General features: G+C 34.4%; 1 protein-coding gene across 16 annotated transcripts in view; it reads left to right on the plus strand.

Annotated features, from left to right (window-relative positions):
* The window catches only part of DPYD (dihydropyrimidine dehydrogenase), an 863430-nt gene that overhangs the window by 628628 nt on the left and 215186 nt on the right, over nucleotides 1-19616 (plus strand). The window lies entirely within an intron of this gene.

Raw genomic sequence — 19616 nt, forward strand, 5'->3', positions numbered from 1 at the left:
ATTAAAACACTGAATTAAGCATCAGCTGACAAGACATTTGCAGACCTCACACCTTTGCACACTCTTTCTCATCATCATACGCTTGAATTTGAAAAAGAAAGAGAGGTTTTAATCTCAAAGTCCCGTTCAGTATCTTTGCCCTGTGCATTCTGTGACTGTGACAACACGAACTTGGGCTTGCAAAGACAATGCTGTAAGGTTCTTGACTGTACTGGTATGAGGATTAGTCTCCTTGGTGATAGAGAAAGTGGTAAATATACATAACATAACAGTGCCCCACTGTTCAAGAAAAGCATTGCTGAATCAGACCAAAATGTGCTTTTGGAAGAGGCTGGACAGACACAAATAAAGCTCTATCCATGCTGAGGTATTCTGTTTTGAGAGTATGAAGTATGCCTGTGAGCCATGAAGAACAAAAACGATTATATTCTGCTTTTAATTGAATGCCATTCCCACAATGTCAGAAAGAGGAAGGCTGACGAGGAGCACCTGCTCAGGCTCCAGACACAACTCGCTTTTATCAGGAGCTATCAAACAGGGCCTTAAATATTATTGTAATGCAGAATAACGTGGACCGCGCTAGCAAGTGCCACAGAAAGAGAGTCAAGAGACTCCAGAGTTGGGCTGTAACATGCACTATGTTTTCTGTCAGCCCATTTCAATTTTTCCAGCCTGCCATGTTGACAGCAAGAGAATAAAGGAGGTCGCAGAGGCTGCTGAACATTAAAAATTAATAAAAGAACTATTGCAGTAGTATTTTATATAAGTAACACCATTCACGTTTTCTCATTTAAGCTGCAATTTCTGAATATTCTTCCATACTATAACTCAGTCTAATAAAACTACAAAATTATAGCATTAGAAACACTCTTTTGTGTTGCAGTCTTTAAGCATATACACACTGGAAATTATAGCAGTACCTGAAAACAAGTTCAGCTGTACCTCAGGGTCTGTTAGCATTTCCATAAAACTCTATTTCTAAGATTTATAAATCCATATATAAATATTCACTTGGGCTATAAGCTTAGCTAAGCCTGGGTGGAACTTTCATTTTAAACAACAAAAAATCCCTAACATTTTAAAGGACTTGTACCTCATTTCTAATAGGTTCTATATTAAGTTTCTTCACATTAAACAATCTGTTTTGAAAATAGCCTTTCTCCACATTGACAGAATTAATATAGTTTCCCTCCTTTAAAGCAATGCTTGCTTAAGTTTAAAGGTAATAGAATCTGAAAAGCAGTTTAAATAGGCAATGATAATATATTTTAGGGCAGAGCAAGTTCTATAACAGAGTACCTTCAGTATGAGTTATAGCAAAACAGCCTAGCAAAATTGTGTTAAATAACAATGGTTTCAAATTTTCGAGAGTTTTATCAAATATGGTTGTCAGGACTTCAAATGCTGCTTTAATACTGAAAATTACACAAAATAAGCTAGATATTCTTATAAGATTTTTAAAATATTTGCCATAGCACAGTGCTACTATCTGTTCAAATGTTGTCTCAGACCATGGCAATGTCTTCTTTCAGAGGCACTGCATGAATCACAGATTTTTGAAAAGTGAAAACTAAATAGAGTTTAATTTTGGATAGCCACCTGAACACAGCACATACTTTTCATTGCCAGTGAAGAATATTTTCCCCTTTCAGTATCTTCTTTAGCTGTTTATTCAATTGTTGTTATTTTTTTCTCAGAATAAGATTTCTGCTCTTTGAAATGAAGATTATGTTTTGTTTAAATACGGAAATAGTGAGGTACCTGGAGTAGTATACCTGCTGTAGAAAAATGGGCACATTTCAGGAATGTTCTTCTAGAGAAAATGCATTAGCTAATAAGGGACAATGACTTGCCCTGGGAAAACAGGATCTCAGCTAAGGAATGTGAATTGAATTACTGCAGATATAAGTATCCTGGATTTGAGAGCAATGTCTTTCAAAGGTTGGTTCCCAATTCATGAGTATACTATGCAATCAAGTTTAGTTAACTGTAATCAACATTTTAAATAATGAAATAGAATAAGAATTGTAGAATGCTTTGCACATGGTTGGGATAAGCATTGTTTGACCAAACTTCTTTTTCAGTTATACACATAATATACACTTAAATATGCCATAATGTAAAACGCACTTTTTACTTAGTTAACTTCAAAATATTTTGAGAGTTACTATGTCAGAGGGAGGTCTCTTTTGTTAAATAAAAGAGGTCAGTAAGACTGTAGAAAGATAACTTCTACCTGCTGTAGCTTACAAGTTACATCAAGAGAGCAAATTAGGACCCCAATCCAAGGTCTTATCCTCAGCTTTGCTATTTTAGAAACTATTTTTCTAATTCATCTGCAGACAATTAGACTCTTGGGGGGTGCTTAAATATATGAAACAAACTCATAATAAAGTGATTTATAAACCTGAATTTCAATTATGGGAGAAATATGTCATAGTATTGCTCCATTAAAAAGTTGAATTATGTACCAGATGATTTCATAGTGAGAACAGTATAAAAGGAAATCTTGTTTGGTATCCATAAGGAATATTTTTTATCAAACAAAGATGGCTGATTCAGCTGTCCACCATGTAAGTACTCCATCTAAACCGTTGATTCTAAAGAATTCTGTACCTTTCTTTGGACAGTATAGACCTAATACTAAGTTGTTATGACCTTTCCTTTTTCTAGAATCCACCCAGAAAACTTTTGTTGTATCAAACAGCAGTTAATTCATGTATCATCACACAGTTGAACAGTTTATTGGGTTTGGGGAGAGGAAAGGAAGAAGAAATTCTTTGACTTATTTGGTTGGAAAAAACCCTAATCTCAGTAACAATTATAAACTCCATCCTTGAGTGCATGATTCATTATTTATCCTAGTTTAAGTTCTTTTTTGTCTGGTTATAGTTTCAAATTTTGACCTTTTTTTCTGACTTCATTCCCAAATAATGAGGGCATCTTAAGATAGCCCCCAAATCAGTGATTACTATCACCTATATAAATGGTGTTATCCAGCTGTGGTGTGACATTTTCACATGAAATCCTCCCTGTGGGTAAGATTCTTTCAGAGCTGGCTAAGAATCAGTCCTGCATGGCATAAACTAAAGATGTCTTTCTTGCAGCTGACTTCGTGAGGATAACCTTTATTCATTTACAGGTACTTCGGGAGAAAAAGTAATCATGCATTTTTCAATGGGGTAAATTCATTTGAGGTTTTTGTTGTTGTTCCTTGTGTTTTTAGTGTTTTTTATTAATGGAGAATGAATTTCATTGCCCTGTATATATTTCCTGTGTTGCACATACAAACACAAGCACATTCACACACACAGGAAAGAGTGCAGAAGACACTTAAATTGAAATAATGATAGACACTTCAGGCTCAATACAATTTACTTCCCATGAGCTTGAAAAACTAACTTACTGTTTTAAATTATTTTATTTGCCAAATTTGTTCTGTTTTCACCAAAGGAAAGGAAATTCTTGTTCTTAACTTCAAATTTTGAATGCTTGTTTGAAGTTATTAATTATGTATTGACTTACACAATTACAACAAGAGAACACATTTTGTTCAGTATTAAGACTTATAAACTTTATTATTGATTTCTGAATAATTCATAAAAGATGGCTTTTAAGATTTTCTCTCTATTTCAGCCCAAAGTTACTCCTCTCATAGAGGTTATTACAGAATCCAGTAAATGACTGTGTATTTCTAAATAAATTATAGTGGAATATTCCATGAATGTTCTTAGAGTCTACAAGTAAATAATGAATGATTTGAAATCTAGCTATGTGAGATACTGGACACTGGCTTGGTATGGTTACAAGCTTCCTAAAGGTGTTTTCATTGTAAAACCAACATAGGAAATACTAATAAAAGAAGGTACAAGTTAGAAATTTAGCTAGTAATTTGTAGATCTGTATCAGTGTAGGGCCAGAAGTGAGTACAAAGCGTATAATTTAGAAAACTTGCACAAATGTGAATCAATATAGTAGCTTAGGAAGGAATTTTAGGCATCGACTTCACATCGCATAGTTTATGTGTGTTTTTAAGATAGTTACTTAGGCATGAATTGTTAGAATGCAATAATAACTTGGCAGCATACACTCTGCTACTGGGCATTACATAAACACAAATCCAGTGTAACCCACTCTAATCACACACTTATTTTGTTGTATTTATTAGTGAATATTTATGTAAAATCAGAGAGATGGCAAAACAAAACAGATTAGAAACTCAGAAGTTTTAGTTACATTTTTCTTTAAATAACTATTTTCACACATGCCAGCAACTGAAGATTTTGGCAGGATTGCTTTAAGTTCTTACACCACACATTACAATTCCATCATAAAATACAGTGTTGGTATTTTTTTAATTGGGAATCTTTTTAATGTGCTGGATTTTTTATGTGTCAATCACATGATTATTGATGCATAAATTGCTTTTAGAAAAACACGCCTATTATCTGTCATAAAATTTAAGCTATCTATTGTAATCATCTTTATCGATAAGAGCTTAGGCTTTAACATTGAAGATCTAAAGTAACCTGATAGATAAAGATAGAATTTAAATGAATAAAAATGTGGTAATTCATGCTAAAAAGAATAATTAAAAGGAGAGCCTTCCTTTTTATACTCACTTATCTTTTTCCTTTTTTTGTGTGTACAAAAATAATGCAAAAAATCTGGCCTGTTATTCACCTATGTAAAAACATTCTTAGCTTATTACAAGTTTAACTGATCAAACTATTAAAGACCTTGTTATACAAATATGTATGTACTATATTTGCAGAACAGTCAAAAGTAAGCATTTCAAATAAAGATGCTAGATTGCAATTTTTATTATAAGTTATCACTTTGGTTGAGAGAGGCTCACCATTAGAAATATTCTCATTTAAATAATGCTCATTTGAATATATTCCTGTACAGATTGACAAAGAATCCCCTTTTTTATTATATTGGCTTTCCTGGAACCTGAGCATCTCACTGTTTAGCCATCGTTGGTCTGTGCAGGAGATCAGAGCCCTAATAATAGATTTTTGACAGTGAGATTGCCTGCTACCTGCCCTACACAAATCCTCACTGTTCATGTTTGCTTCATGGCAACAAAGCAGACAGAAGGAAAATGCCAAGTGCTGAGTCTGAGGTACAGCCTTGCCTTGGCTTGACATTTCAGCAGAATAGCAGTTTATGAGATGCATAATTTTTCATCTGGGACTCAGCTGCCATATTCATAGACGCTTACAGCTCATCGACAGACTGGAGCAAGGGCAAAGGTTTAAAGCATAGATCAAGGTCTACATCCTTTCCTTAGGTATTTTAAAATAACTATTGTCCTACAGATAAATGGTAGAACCAAATAGTATTTAAGAGCCAACAAATTCATGGGTACCTGGATATTATATATATTTTCCTTTGGTTCAAAATTAGGAAAATAAATTAATGTCTGTTCCAGTTCCTAAGAAAATATTTGATAGACTTTGTAAACCAAAGAATTCTGACAAGCATATTAAGAAAACTTACCTTTGCAGCAGTGGTAATGAATTATTAAATTTCTTTCCTCTGTGTGTGTTTTTTCATAAAGAATGATTTCAAGCTTGAAATTAATCAAAAAATGTTCTATTATGAAAGTAAAACTAGAGAGTATTGTGTCACTGTTTGAGCTTGAATTTAAATATTCACAGATTCATGCATATCTACTGTACTAAAAAATCAGTGTAGGTACACGTCAGTGGCTGTTTAATTTAGAACTACACATCTCTGTAAGCTTCAGAAACAGTTCACCGTGTCACAGTCTCATACAGAACAATGGTACAGTACATTGGATTAATTAAGGAAGCCTTGCAGAGAACTGAGTTCTCAGTATGTCAAGATTTCAGTTTTATGTTAAATATTTTCTAAAGGCCAGACCCTTAAATCTCAGGGGCTGTACCAAGCAGTGAGCTGTGAATTTAACCATAGGCTAACTGCTAATGATAAGGAAAAGAGTCCTAGTTGAGGTAGCTGTAATACAGTCATTGGATTAGGCTATCAATCACTCGACTCCCTAAGGAAAAGGGGAAGAAGACCAAACAGTGAAAAGGGAAATTAGGAAAGGAGGGCATGCCTGGAATGAGATTCCTCACCATCTTTATCCATTCGTCGTCCTAAACCCCTAAGCATCAGACCAAACTCTCTAGCATTACTCTGACTATACAGCCAACACATTTATTCCTCACATCTAGAGGACTATCAAAATGTCATTGCCTCTCAGTAGTTGAAGATCTTGAAACCTGCTGGAAGCAAATGTCTGATTACATAAGAAGAAATTAGATTAACTCTTAGTTTGTGGGATTTAAGATTTATATTTATGAGTCTTTTATGGATCAGGATTCATTTCTATGTTAGTAAAGAAAAATATTTTTATTTAACTTGTAAACTGTAGCCAATTTTTACATATCCACATCCTCTTGGTGAGGTGAGATTCCAGTAGATCAGTGGTTCTCAAACTTTAGCATGATACATCAGAAACTGGAAGGTTTGTTGTGACACAGATTTCTGGACCTCTTCCCCAGAGTTTCTGATACATAAGGCTTGGAGGGCCTGAGAATGTACACTGCTAACAAGTTCCAGATGATGCTTTTGCTACCAGTCTGGAAACCACACTTTGAGAACAGTAGATGAAGAAAGATTAGTATCACTGAGCATTTTACTTTGAATATCTTATTTCCAAAATAATGTCAAATGCTTTAAGCAATGGTAAAATTAGAAGGGCATAGTATTTGATTTAAGAATCTCTGCCCACAGTTAAGTATCTGAAACACCTTATAGTAAATGAAGTCAGAATTCTTAGAAAAAGTGGAACACATTTTTTGAGGTCTCAGAGTAGAGAAGAACGTGTCACTCTATTTAAGATTAAATGTTGAGTGGAAACCATTGTTTATGCGAAGAGAATTTATTATGAGTGCCACTGAAGACAATTTATGGATATCACTAGTCCTTTGGAAAGGAAACAGGTGTGAGTCAGACAAGGATAAAATTAAGCTCACGATTGGGAAATATTATGTTTTTCTTCTTAACTTTGTATAGACACTAGCATATTGAGTAATAACAGCTCTCTTCTAGGACAGTTTACCTACTTATGTTCTCAAACCCTTAAAGTGTGGGAAACAATAGTACTGGTAGCTTACTGCTCTTCTCTCTTAATTTACTGCTTTCTTGCTATCCCCAAACAATGCTATCCTCTTATTAGTGGAAGGGAGGAGATAACCAATGTTGTGGAGATACGCTATTTCAATGCAGTGTCCCTGCTGTTAGCACTGTTACACTATGCACTGAGCTCTTCCAAGGTCCTCTTTATAGACTGTTCGTGATATCATTCATCAATCCTGGAAGCTGCTTGAAACCTTCTTCTGACAGACAAATGTCCTGATGTGCATTCCCAACAATTTAGTACCATGTGAATGCCTGGTAGAAAACACCTCGAATTCCAAGAGGTCCTTAAGTGTGGGGCACAGTAAACCTTTGAGACACATACACGGTATCTGATACTTGAAGGTGGAGACTGCCAGGGTTATACAGGAGTGATTATAAGAGTTGGTATCAGAATAGAAAAGAGAAAGGAATTTGGTCAGGCCAGCTTAACTTTACTTGCTATGCTTTTGGAGAGTCCGACGTGTCAACTCAATTCAGTGAAGAAATGTTGGGTAGGAAAGTGTACTGTAGATTTTATATACAGTACATTATTTCTGTGGTTTTCAAATTGTTATGCTTACAAACACCCTACAATTAAAACTTTATAAACTATATACTCCTCACTCATTTTAGTTGACCTGAGAATTTTAGCAGTAAGTTCAAGTGCTAGCAAAAGACATAATCCCCCATGTTTTGCAAATATGAATTCTTTAAATGAAATTGTTTTGCATTTTTTAAATAAACCTACTAGGAATAAATAGCACCACTGTGCTTTTTTGTATTTATCATCACCCATTTAAAAATTCATAAACATGCTCTAACAAAGAGTGGGAGTTTTGCATCTTTTATTTCTCCTGAAACTCGTACTTTCAATCAATTTCTCCATCAAATTTTATCCTATTTTTATGTTTTCTTTTAATGCTTGAACATCTTAACGATCCTCTTTGGAAGTACTCTTTAACAAAATATATGTGTATAAATGGACATTTACATTTTAAAAATTCCTAGATTAAGTCTTTAAATGATAAATTATTTCCTGTATTGTTAGAATTTATAATTTACACTTTATCAAAACAACATAAATATATCATAACTATTGATAATTATTCAAAATAAAAGTGAATTTTATTGAAGGTCCATTTATTAATGAGAAATGTATGGCTTTTTAAATAATTTGATTGTGTATCTGTCGAGACATATTATTCTTTAAAAAAATAGAGTTTATCATCAGGTTTTTTTTTTTTTTAGGTGTGGACACTGAAAATCCTTGTTTATCTAAATAAATAAACTGGAAGGAGTTTATTATAGTCATTTTACCTAAATATTTGAGCACCTTCCCCATTGTAAGCCTAAAATTAGTTAGCAATCTTCACCAAAAGTGATTAGGCAACTTGATGACTTGCTTTTTCTATTTTATTGAAATCAGAAACCTGGGATTTACCTGACTTGCAAGAATTTTTGTTGTTGAATCGTTAGAATCAATCACTTTCTCAAAACCAACACCAATATTTTGGATTATTTTGTTTGGTACCCCCAAATTTTTATATTCTATGTATATGTCATTGTAATATTTGAGATCAATGAAAAATATGCTTTTTTTAGAAAGTAGGGGAAGGACTGTTGAAACAAAGGAGTTGAGACAGAAGAACCAGTGGGATGCCTTGATTGCATTGTTTCTCAAGCATATAAAACTTAAGAAATCATACATATGGAAATTGGGGAACTAGAAAATGATTCCCTTAAAATCAGTTTACTTGTGGGATATATAAATTTCTGTGTACAGTGTAACTCTGAGTGTGTATACTGTCTGAGAAAACCAGTAACGTATTTCATTTAATCTTCACACAACTTTATGACAACTAAGCAATACCTTGGTTTTCCTTTTTATATAAACTTAACTATGTCTCTTGGTTAAGTTTAAGAAAATTGTCAGGCTGAGAGCGATGGCTCACACATGTAATCCCAGCACTTCTGGAGGCTGAGGCGGGCAGATTACTTGAGCCCAGGAGTTTGAGACTAGCCTGAGCAACATGGTGAAACCCTGTCTCTACCAAAAATACAAAACTTAGCCTGGCAAGGTGACATGCACCTGTAGTCCTGGCTACTCCTGAGGTTGAGGTGGGAGGAGCGATTGAGTCTGGGAGGTCGATGCTGCAGTGAGCCAAGATTGCGCCCATGCACTCCAGCCTGGGCAAAAGAGTGAGACCCTATCCAAAAAAAAAAGTGATTTATGGATTTATAAATCTCAGTATTTAAGTTAATATGTGCTCTTTTGGTATTTGGAAATTTATGTTGATAGACTTATGTATTGCTAGAAAATTGATCAGCATTTCTGCATTCCTCAGCAGCACTGGCTATTCAAGCAATGCATAACAGCTGTGTGGGAATATCAAGGCCTTTGAATGATACAATCTTTAGGTGCCCAGAGCTTTATTGAACATTTTATATGCATTCTTATTTAAATAACCCTGGGAGGTGGATATCATTGGGCCCATTCTGCAGACTTAGAGACTCAAGTCTAGATACTTAAGAAACTTGCCAGAGTTTACATAACCACATTTCATAGTCTGGGTTCATACTCAGATCTTTCTCCAAAATGAACTTTTAGGCATTTTTATTAATGTCAGAGATTAACATCTGTCATATCTGTCTAAATATAGTATACTCATTAAATTCTAATAGTCTACAAGTGTCACTTACTAATCTAACATTTATTCTCTCTGGTTTTGAAAAGCTGCCAGTGTACTCTTCTGTGACCCTTGTTAAAATTATGGGCCCATATTACCTGTTTCACTCACTCTCTATCTTGGAAAATTGAGTCAGATAGGTAAATTAGGGAAACATTCTTGGATTCGTTTCAAGGAACAAAAATGAGAGGCATCATTCAGGCATTTTTCTTGAAGTGTAAGCATGCAGCTAGAAATGAAGCTGCCATCAATATAGTAATAAAAATATCTTATTTCTTACTGCCTTGGATAAACCGTCTGAGCACTCAGTCTAACTGTGATGCCGAGAGCAACTTTGGATGCCCTTCTTTGTAATCCTGAGTAAGTTACAAATACCTGTGTTCCTGCGTATGTCTCACCTTCCTTTTGAACAGATTCATCTTTTTTCCCCTAAACAGCATCATCTCTTTTATAATTTCAACTGAGCTTGCAAAAGCCTAGTAAGTAATTCAGATATGCTACCTGTTCATTAGGTGAGGAGAAAGAGAAGGACATTTTGAAGATGGTGAGGTAGGGAAGAAATTGAAATTTTAAAAAACCTATACTAAGTCCTTTCTGAAGTGAAAAAGGAGCTCACACTATTTTTCATTTCCCCTGGTTTACAACAAAACATGATATAATATAAATAAACAAAAATAAACAAGAAGGTTAAAGTGTCTTAGCTCATATCTGTCATGATATGGTGTGAGAAATGTTAATTAGTATGTATTAATTTGAAAAGAATTGTATTGAGCAGAAACCACAAGTCCAAGGAATGTTCCTAATTAGTCTCAGTTCATTTAGCACATTTGGTTGATGACTGACCTGTTTGGATTATAAACATCTTAAAAGCAAGAGCCATTGTTTCCTTCGTATCAACTCCTCCAAAATTTGTGAAAGTTTTGGGCACATAGTAGACATGTAAGAAACCCTATTTTATTCTTAATATTCAGCTGCATACAAGCAGAAGGATTTAGTGATTGGACTGGTGTTTTTGTTTGAGACAGAGTGCCACTCAGTCGCCCAGGCTGGAGTGCAGTGGTGTGATCTCTGCTCACTGCAACCTCCACCTCCTAGGTTCAAGCGATTCTCATGCCTCAGCCTCCCGAGTAGCTGGGATTACAGACTCACACTACCATGCCAGCTAATTGCTGATTTTTGTATTTTTAGTAGAGATAGGGTTTTGCGATGTTTGCCAGTCTGGTCTCAAACTCCTGAGCTCAGGTGATCCATCTGCCTCAGCCCCGCAAAGTGCTGGAATTATAGGCGTGAACCACCACAACCAGCCTGGACTGATTTTTAATCTTTGCCAGCCATCTTGATTTTGCTGTTGAGCTTTTGGAAACTTAGTTAGAAATTCTAACTAATAGAATATAGGCCATTTTACTATGTGTCAGATGCTGGGAGCTTTTCACATATTATGCTATTTAATCAGTACAACAAACCAATCAGGTGGGCAAAAGTTGGGGCCTGTTTTATTGAAAGATAAACTGAGACACAGAAAGGTCAAGTAAATTCTATAACATCACACAGCTGGTATCCAGGTATATTGGAATCCCTACTGTCTGACTCTTCATACTGTACACTTAACCACTGTGCTTCAGCTGCCCCCTCTGCCTTGCTCATTCTGTATTAATTTATTCTATTAAGCTTTTGTAATGTCTTAACATATTGTAGGATGAAAATATATAGTCACTTTTGTACTTAACAAAAAAATTGATGGAAAACAATCTATAAATATAACACTAAGATTAATCACTGTTTTTAAAAAATTCACAGTAATGACAGGTCACAATTACACTGTAAGTGGTCTAGTAAACCTCTCCATATTCCTATTAACCTCTGTGCTTCATGCATTTCTCATATTAATATACTGAGAAATAACACAAAGAAACATATGTACTTTTCAAGGCAGATGCCAAAGGTTTAATGGATCAAATTATTTCTGTGTTGGATTTTTATTCAATAGTTCCAAACATTTGGTCTTTTTCTTTAGTTTACTCCAATACTAAAATGGAATTATAAATTTCTCTCTTAAGTACTTAAAATGAAAACATAATAGAAATGAGTTAGGCCAACAACAATGCCTTGTGTCGTTGAAATATATTTTCACCCTAGTGTTCCCAGTTCCCCAAACCCTTGTTTTAATAGCAAGTTTATGCTAGATGAAGGTGCGTTAATATTTTGTAAAAATTTTGTGTGTGTGTGTGTGTGTGTGTGTGTGTGTGTGTGTGTGTGGTTGTTTGTTCCTTGTACATTATTTGAAATCACTCCCAAAGACCTTTCTTTAGTTTCACCATTTTTATATAGGCTTGTGATATGATTTGGCTGTGTCCCCACCCAAATCTCATGTTGAACTGTAGTTCCCATAATCCCCACATGTCATGGGAGGGACCCAATGGGAGGTAATTGAATCATGAGGGCAGTTACCTCCATGCTGTTCTCATGATAGTGAGTGAGTTCTCACTAGATATGATGGTTTTGTAAGGGGCTTTCCCCCCACTTCACTCTGCACTTCTCCTTGCTGCCACCGTGTGAAGAAGGACATGTTTGCTTCCCCTTCTGCCATAACTGTAAGTTTCCTGAGGCCTCCCCAGCCCTGCAGAATTGTGAGTGAGTTAAGCCTCTTTCCTTTATAAATTACCCAGTCTCAGGTATGCTTTTAACAGCGGCGTGAGAACAGACCAACACAGCTTATAATACAGCAGAGGTCATTGAATCAGTGCATCAGTTGTACTGATTACAGCAGAGGTGAAAAGTCACCTGAGGAGCTTTTCAAATACACTGATTCTTGGAATTGGAGCATCTAATTCAGTAGATCTGTGTTAAGGCCAGGCATATATATTTTCAATCAGCATCTCAGAGGATTCTGATACATGCAACTTTAGTCCCCACTCTGAGAGGAAAAAAAAATAAAACCTAATTTGGGGTATGACACATTATAAGATAATATAATTTTGTGTAATAAAAATTTAAGAGGTTTGTTTTAAGGAGAATGAAATGAAAAAATGTATCTTTGGTAGGTTAAATTTAGTCAATGATCATTCTAGTACTAGTAATTCAAATACAGGAATTTAGGTTTTAAGTGATTGGACACTCAGGTGTACTCTCCAAAAGTCTCACTAAAATATATGAAGACATAGAGGATAAACAAAAATGTAATGAAATGGGAGAATTGCCTGAGCCTAGGAGGCAAAGGTTGTGGTGAGCTTAGATTATGCCACTGCACTCTAGCCTGGGTGACAGAATGACACCCTGTCTCAAAAAAAAAAAAAAATTAAAGGAACAACAAAAAGTGGACTTTCAGCCAGTTGTCAGAATGGCCAAGAAATTTTCACAAATATTCTATTTCGTGAACTTCACATATGGATTTAAACTTTGAGTGATGGGATTCAGCAGTAGTAGTCCTTCTTTACTATTCCTAATTTCTGGTATTTCTGAGAGTATGTATAGATGCTTATATGCATCAAAGAGCAATTAAAAGGATACTATAATAAGTGGTTCAGGTTTAGTTTTTTGTGTTTGTTTTCTAAACTACGAATAGATAAAAATAGAGAAATAAAGCACTTGGCACTTTTATACCTACTTTAAGGCAAGCAGAATTGCTCTTGTTCTGATGCCATAGGATAGAACCTACTATGAAGGAAGCCCCTTCATTTCTCTTCGTTTCTGTGAGCAAGCAGTTGTTGGAAGCAATGCCTAACGTTTAAGAGGTCTAATTTGCAGAAGCCATGATCTTCAAGTAGAATCAGAGACTTCAAGATTCCTGTCTATTTACTGTGAACTTTGTAGTTTACATATATCCCTTCTATACAGTGTCAGAGGTCAAGGCAAGGAGGAAAAGTTAAAACCCTCCACCTTTAGTCTTGTAGAGTTCCATGAAAGTCTGCTTTGATCCAGACCCATTAGCATCAATGTTGTATGTGTCTCTAGTCCTGAAAAGCCCAAACAAGCAGACAGAAAAGCAGGGCAATTCACACTGGGTTGAAATGAGAAGATACAGAACAGATAGGAAAATATGTGGGAAATGGAAAGAAAATACAGAATCAAAAATATAGTAGCACAAATAAAACACACATTGCTGTTGTGACAGAGCAGAATTGAGATCATGGAAAATTGAATGTGTTGTTAAGGATAGCCATAGGAATTTCTCCAGAAAATGTAGAAAAATAAGACAGAGTAATCAAAATTATGAAAGAGAAGGTGACGATCAGACAACCCAAAATGAATTCATGATGAAGTTCCAGGATGGGAGTGGGGGAGCAGTATAATTAATATACTTTTATATTCATAAGTGAAATTGATCTAAAACTTTTATTTGATGCTTTAAAAATTGGCTAGCAATTAATTTTATATTAATTGCTAGGAAATTAAATTCAACAGCACATTAAAAGATATAACCATCTTGACCAAAGAAGAATATTCCAGGAATGCAAAGATGGCTTAATATTATGAACATTATTAAAATAATATACTATATAATTGTATTCAATATGAAAAAACTTAATCCTTTGAAATGATCTGGAAACTCATCCTAAAATTTCAGTATCAGTTTCTGTTTAAAATCTTAGAAAACTAAAAGTGGTTTATGATAAATATTAATTTTGAGGATATACATCTTAAACCAAAAGTTGAACTCACACTTAATGAGTGAGTTTACTATTAAAAATAGTTCCATTAAAATAAAAGTTAAGACAAAGATATATACCATGAATATTGTTATTTAATATTATTGTGAAAGTTATGTCTGACACATGTAACATGAAAGAAGTGACATATCTTTCTAGAAAATACCATTATTGTTAATAGAGATGCTCTGTTCATATACCTAGGAAATGTAAAGAGGTATTTTAAATCTCAGAATTAATTAAAGTATAAGACAGTGAGATGATAATGGTAATGCCTAAGGTATTATATCAGCTGCCTTTTATTAAGGAGATTTTGTGTACCAGGCTCTGAGTTAGGCAGCTTGCACAAAGAATTTTATAAATGAGAAAAACCTCAGGTACCAAGGCCTGAGGTTCATTGGTATTTGAGGTCAGATCTGACTGATTCCAAGGCTTATACTCTTGGACCCAGTGTTCCACTGTACAGTACACATACAAACAATTGTTTTCTTATACACCAGCATTCAAACTAGCAGAAACAAAGTATAAAACACTCATCCTTAAATAATATATGGTACTGAAAGAAACAACATAACTACTTCAGCATGGAGAAGCAGCTTTGAATATATGGCAAAACACGGTATGTTCTTATAGTAAAAGATTCATAGTAAATTTGGCATTTATTTCAAATTAAGTTATATTATATAGCATTTAGTTCAAATTAAGAAATAAATAAGGCATTTATTTCAAATTAAGTCAATTACAAAATTGAAATGAGGTTTTTTTCTAAGATATATAAAATTATTTTAAAATTTAGGAGCAAGAGGGGAAGGAAAAAATTATTAAGCAACTTTTTCAACTAGATGAAAGGTGGAAAAGGACATACATAGCAGATTATTTAAACCAATTTCAAAACTATAATAACTAAGACAATGTTTTCTGGCACAAGAACCAGTAGATTAAACCAACGGAACAGAAAACTCTGAAATAGTCTTGATATTTCCAAGAATATCACATGTAAAACAAGACACTCAAACCAATTGTCAGGGGAAAAAAAAATATGTTTTATTAAACAGATAATCAATGGATAAATTAGATATTTATTTAGAAAAAAAGCCTAAGTATTAACTTTCCTTCATACTCTATATCAAAATAAATTATAGACTAAAATTTTAACAATTGTACTAAATTAAACTATTAAAAAAGTGAGAAAAAAGATAAGTGTATGTTTATCCTAATTGGAAATCATTTCACCATAAAGACACACGCATACATGTGTTCGTCACAGTACTATTCACAATAGCAAGGACATGGAACCAGCCTAGTTGCCCATCAGCAGTGGACTGAATAAAGAAAACGTGGTATATAAACACCATGGAATACTACACAGCTATACGCAAGTGAAATCATGGCCTTTGCAACAACATGGATGAAGCGGGAGGCCATTATCCTAAGCAAATTAACACAGAAGCAGAAAACCAAATACCGCTGTCATTCAGAAATGGGAGCTAAACACTAAGTGGACATGGACACAAAGAAGGGAACAATAGACACTGGGGCCTATTTCAGAGAGAGGAGGTAAGGAGGAGGGTGAGGATAGAAACTACCTCTGATGGTTACCTAGGTGACAAAATTCTCCATACACCAAACCCATGCAACATCCAATTTATCAATGTAACAAACCTGCACGTGTACCTCTTGAACCTAAAATAAATGTTGGCAAGAAAAAAAAGTTGAATTTTATTTTAAAAATTTTATACTAGCAAATTAGCTTCTGTCTAGTCAAATAAACTAGTGCATCTAGAAAATATATGATTTTCTGCTTTTGTCTATTAGAGTCATAAAATGGTATTAATGTATTTCCTAATATTAAACAACCTCTGCATCCCTGAAAAAAAGAGAAAGTGGTAAAGGAAAGCTTTGTAAAGATGAAATAAATGGAAAAAAAATCAGTGAAAATATTGCAAATATTTGACTTCATATTATCTTAAAATTTTTATATTTCAAAAAACAAAATTATAAGATGCATATAAAACAGTATTCATAAGACAACAATAATGCAATTGCTTCATAATCAAGGTCTATGACTTCTCATTCAGAGAGTATCATGTCATAAAATAGCTGTATCCTCAACAAAAGCTTTGTAGTCAACACAGTAACACCAGTGAGTTTTCTCTTATAACATCCCTCAGTGTAGGTTTAATATCAAGCATAATATCAAGTGGTAAGTCAATAAAAGCAACTCTGAGCTGCTCTGGCTTAAAATAGAGACAGATTTTTAAAGTTATTTCAGCAATAGATGGAAAAAAGCCAATAACTTACGTGCAAAAACTCTTAAAACTCAGTTTGCAGAGACATGCAAAGTGAAGCATTGGTGAGCTGTTTTTGAGTATCAAATTGGTAAAATATTCAAAGGCAATGTGTAATTCAAACATAATGATGGGGTAGATAATTTTATACCCTACTCGTGGTGTTGCACTTTGTTACACATCATGGGGGAAAAAATTAAAATTATTCCCTGTGTGGCCTAACTGATGTCATTTAGGGATGTTCCTTAGCTTATCTGTATTAAACTCTCTATTTCTGGATCCCATACATTTCTCACCCTTAGTATATTTACTTATTTTTCTGGGTCTTAGTTTGATAACTTCCTGAGATATTCGAAGCATTCTGAGAAACTTTAGATAAAATTTGCATATTTGAAAATGTTTTTATTCTATCCTCATACTTAATAATTTGGGTATAAAATTTTATATTGAAAACAATTTTTAATTAAGTATTTATAGCCAGTATTCCAGTTTCTTCTATCAGTTATAGAGAGGGCTGATCTCATCTGTTATCTGCTCTTTGATTTAAATTATATATACACACATGCATATATATATTACATATATATATATATATTTGTATATTTTCTCCCTTTCAAATTATTTTATCCTTTTGGTAGGATCTACTCTTTATCTCTTGTGATCTGGTTTTCACAACCTGGATTTTCCTTTTAATTTCTTGTTTTACTCTCAGCTCTTTTCTATGTGGAGCATTTTATTTTTAGGTCTGGAAATTTTCTAGTCTTATCTTTTTATCATTTTTTCTTCTCCATTTTCTCCATTCTTTCTTTTAGTCATTCTCCCCTCTAATTTCCTTTGTTTTGTTTCTCCTATTTGAATTTTGCTTTCTCTTTTGGGAGATTTCTTTGATATCGTACCTGTAACTTATTTTTTATTGATTGTTATATTTTAACTTTTGTACAACTCTTTCTACTTTTTTATCGTTTTTTTAAATAATTTTTTTATTTATAATCGAACAATAATCGTATATTTTTATGGGGTGTGTGGTGATGTTGCAGTGCACAAATACATTGTATAATGATCAAATCAGGGTAATTACCATATCCATCACTCGAAGCATTTATCATTTCTTTGTGGAGATAAGATTTAAAATCTTCTAGCTATCTTGAGATAGACACTATATAGTTATTTGCTGTAATCACCCTACTGTGTAATGAAACAACAGAAATTTTTCTTCCTAACTGTAACTTTGTATTCATTGACTAACCTATCCAGGCCCCCGCTCCCCTGACCCCTCCCCAGTCTCTAGTAGCCACTTTTCTACTCTCTACTCTCATGAAATCAACTTTTTTAGATTCCACATGTGAGTGAGTTCATGCAGTATTTGTCTTTCTCTGCCTGGCTTATTTCATTTAACATAATACCCTCCAAGTTCATCCATGTTGCCACAAATGAAAGGATTTCATTCGTGTTATGGCTGAATAGTATTCCATTGGGTACATACCACATTTTCTTTCTTTATCTATAGATGGCCATTTAGTTTGATTCCATATCTTGGCTGTTGTGAATAGTGCTACAATAAACATGGGAGCACAGATATCTCTTCAGCATATTGATATCATTTTCTTTGGTGGTTTCTTTTGATTGTACTCTTATCTTTTGGAGGCAATGCATTCTATACTGTCTCTGAAGATGTTAACTATGTTTGGTTTTTTTCTTATAGTTTCTCTTCAATGCATATATAAATCTCTATATCTTCTCCCTCATTATTCATTTATTTATTTTGATTATTTGTTTTGGTTTCTCTAGTTCATGTAAAAAAAAACTTCTGAAATGTCTGGGGATTCAAGACATCCTCAATTTAGTTTTTAAGTGTGAGACATTAAAAAGTTGATTGGAAGACTTGAGTATGTGAGTGAAGTTTAACAGCTAGGGAGCTTTATTGCAGAGGAGATTGAGTGGTAAGCTCTTTCTTTCACTGTTGCTAACAATGTGAGTATCTTCAGATCTTTCTTAGAAATATCCTCAGATCTCCTATCATGAAAGCAATGTGCATTTCTGTAAAAAAGAGTTCGGGGGATGAATGGTAGTCTCAGCTTTCAATATGCAGACTTTCCTTTCCCTGCTTTCAGTTTCCTGTCTCAATTACAGTCTTCCTCTAGTTTGATATCTCTAGTACACTTCTATAAAAATTAATTTCTGGTTCACGCCTGTACTCCTGACATCTTGGGAGGCTAAGGTGGGTGGATCACCTAAGGTCAAGAGTTCGAGACCAGCTTGGCCAACATGGTGAAACCACATCTCTACTAAAAATACAAAAATTAGTCAGGCGTGGTCATGCACACCTGTCGTCCCAGCTACTTGGAGGCTGAGGCAGGGAAATTGCTCGAATTTGGGAGGCGTAGTTGCAGTGACCCAAGATCGCACCACTACACTCCAGCCTGGGTGACAGAGCTAGACTCCATCTCAAATAAATAAACAAACAAACAAACAAACAAATCTCTGTCTCCAGTGGACCATTAGAAACCTGATTGCACAGGGTTGTGGTGGGAACTGGGATCCAGTTGGCTCTACATACCATCTTCAGACAATCTTCCCATTTTGCCCACTATGCCTCCCTGCTTGTACGGTACTCTCCGTTCCCCTGTCTTTAGCTGCCTTTTTGGGAGTTCTACGTGTTGAATGTTCTTTTTTTCTGCTAAGTCAGTAATCATTTTACAGTCTGCTTTTCATCTTCTAAAACTTCTCATATACGTGTGGGGAATCTGCCATGCTTAAACAAAGTATGGGTTATGCTTAATATAATTTAAAGAACAATCCCTTGGAAATTGTAATATCAGAATCTAATGTCTTACAGATTC

The sequence above is a fragment of the Macaca fascicularis genome, chromosome 1 (assembly GCF_037993035.2).
Source record: "Macaca fascicularis isolate 582-1 chromosome 1, T2T-MFA8v1.1".
In the NCBI taxonomy this organism is placed as follows: Eukaryota; Metazoa; Chordata; class Mammalia; order Primates; family Cercopithecidae; genus Macaca; species Macaca fascicularis.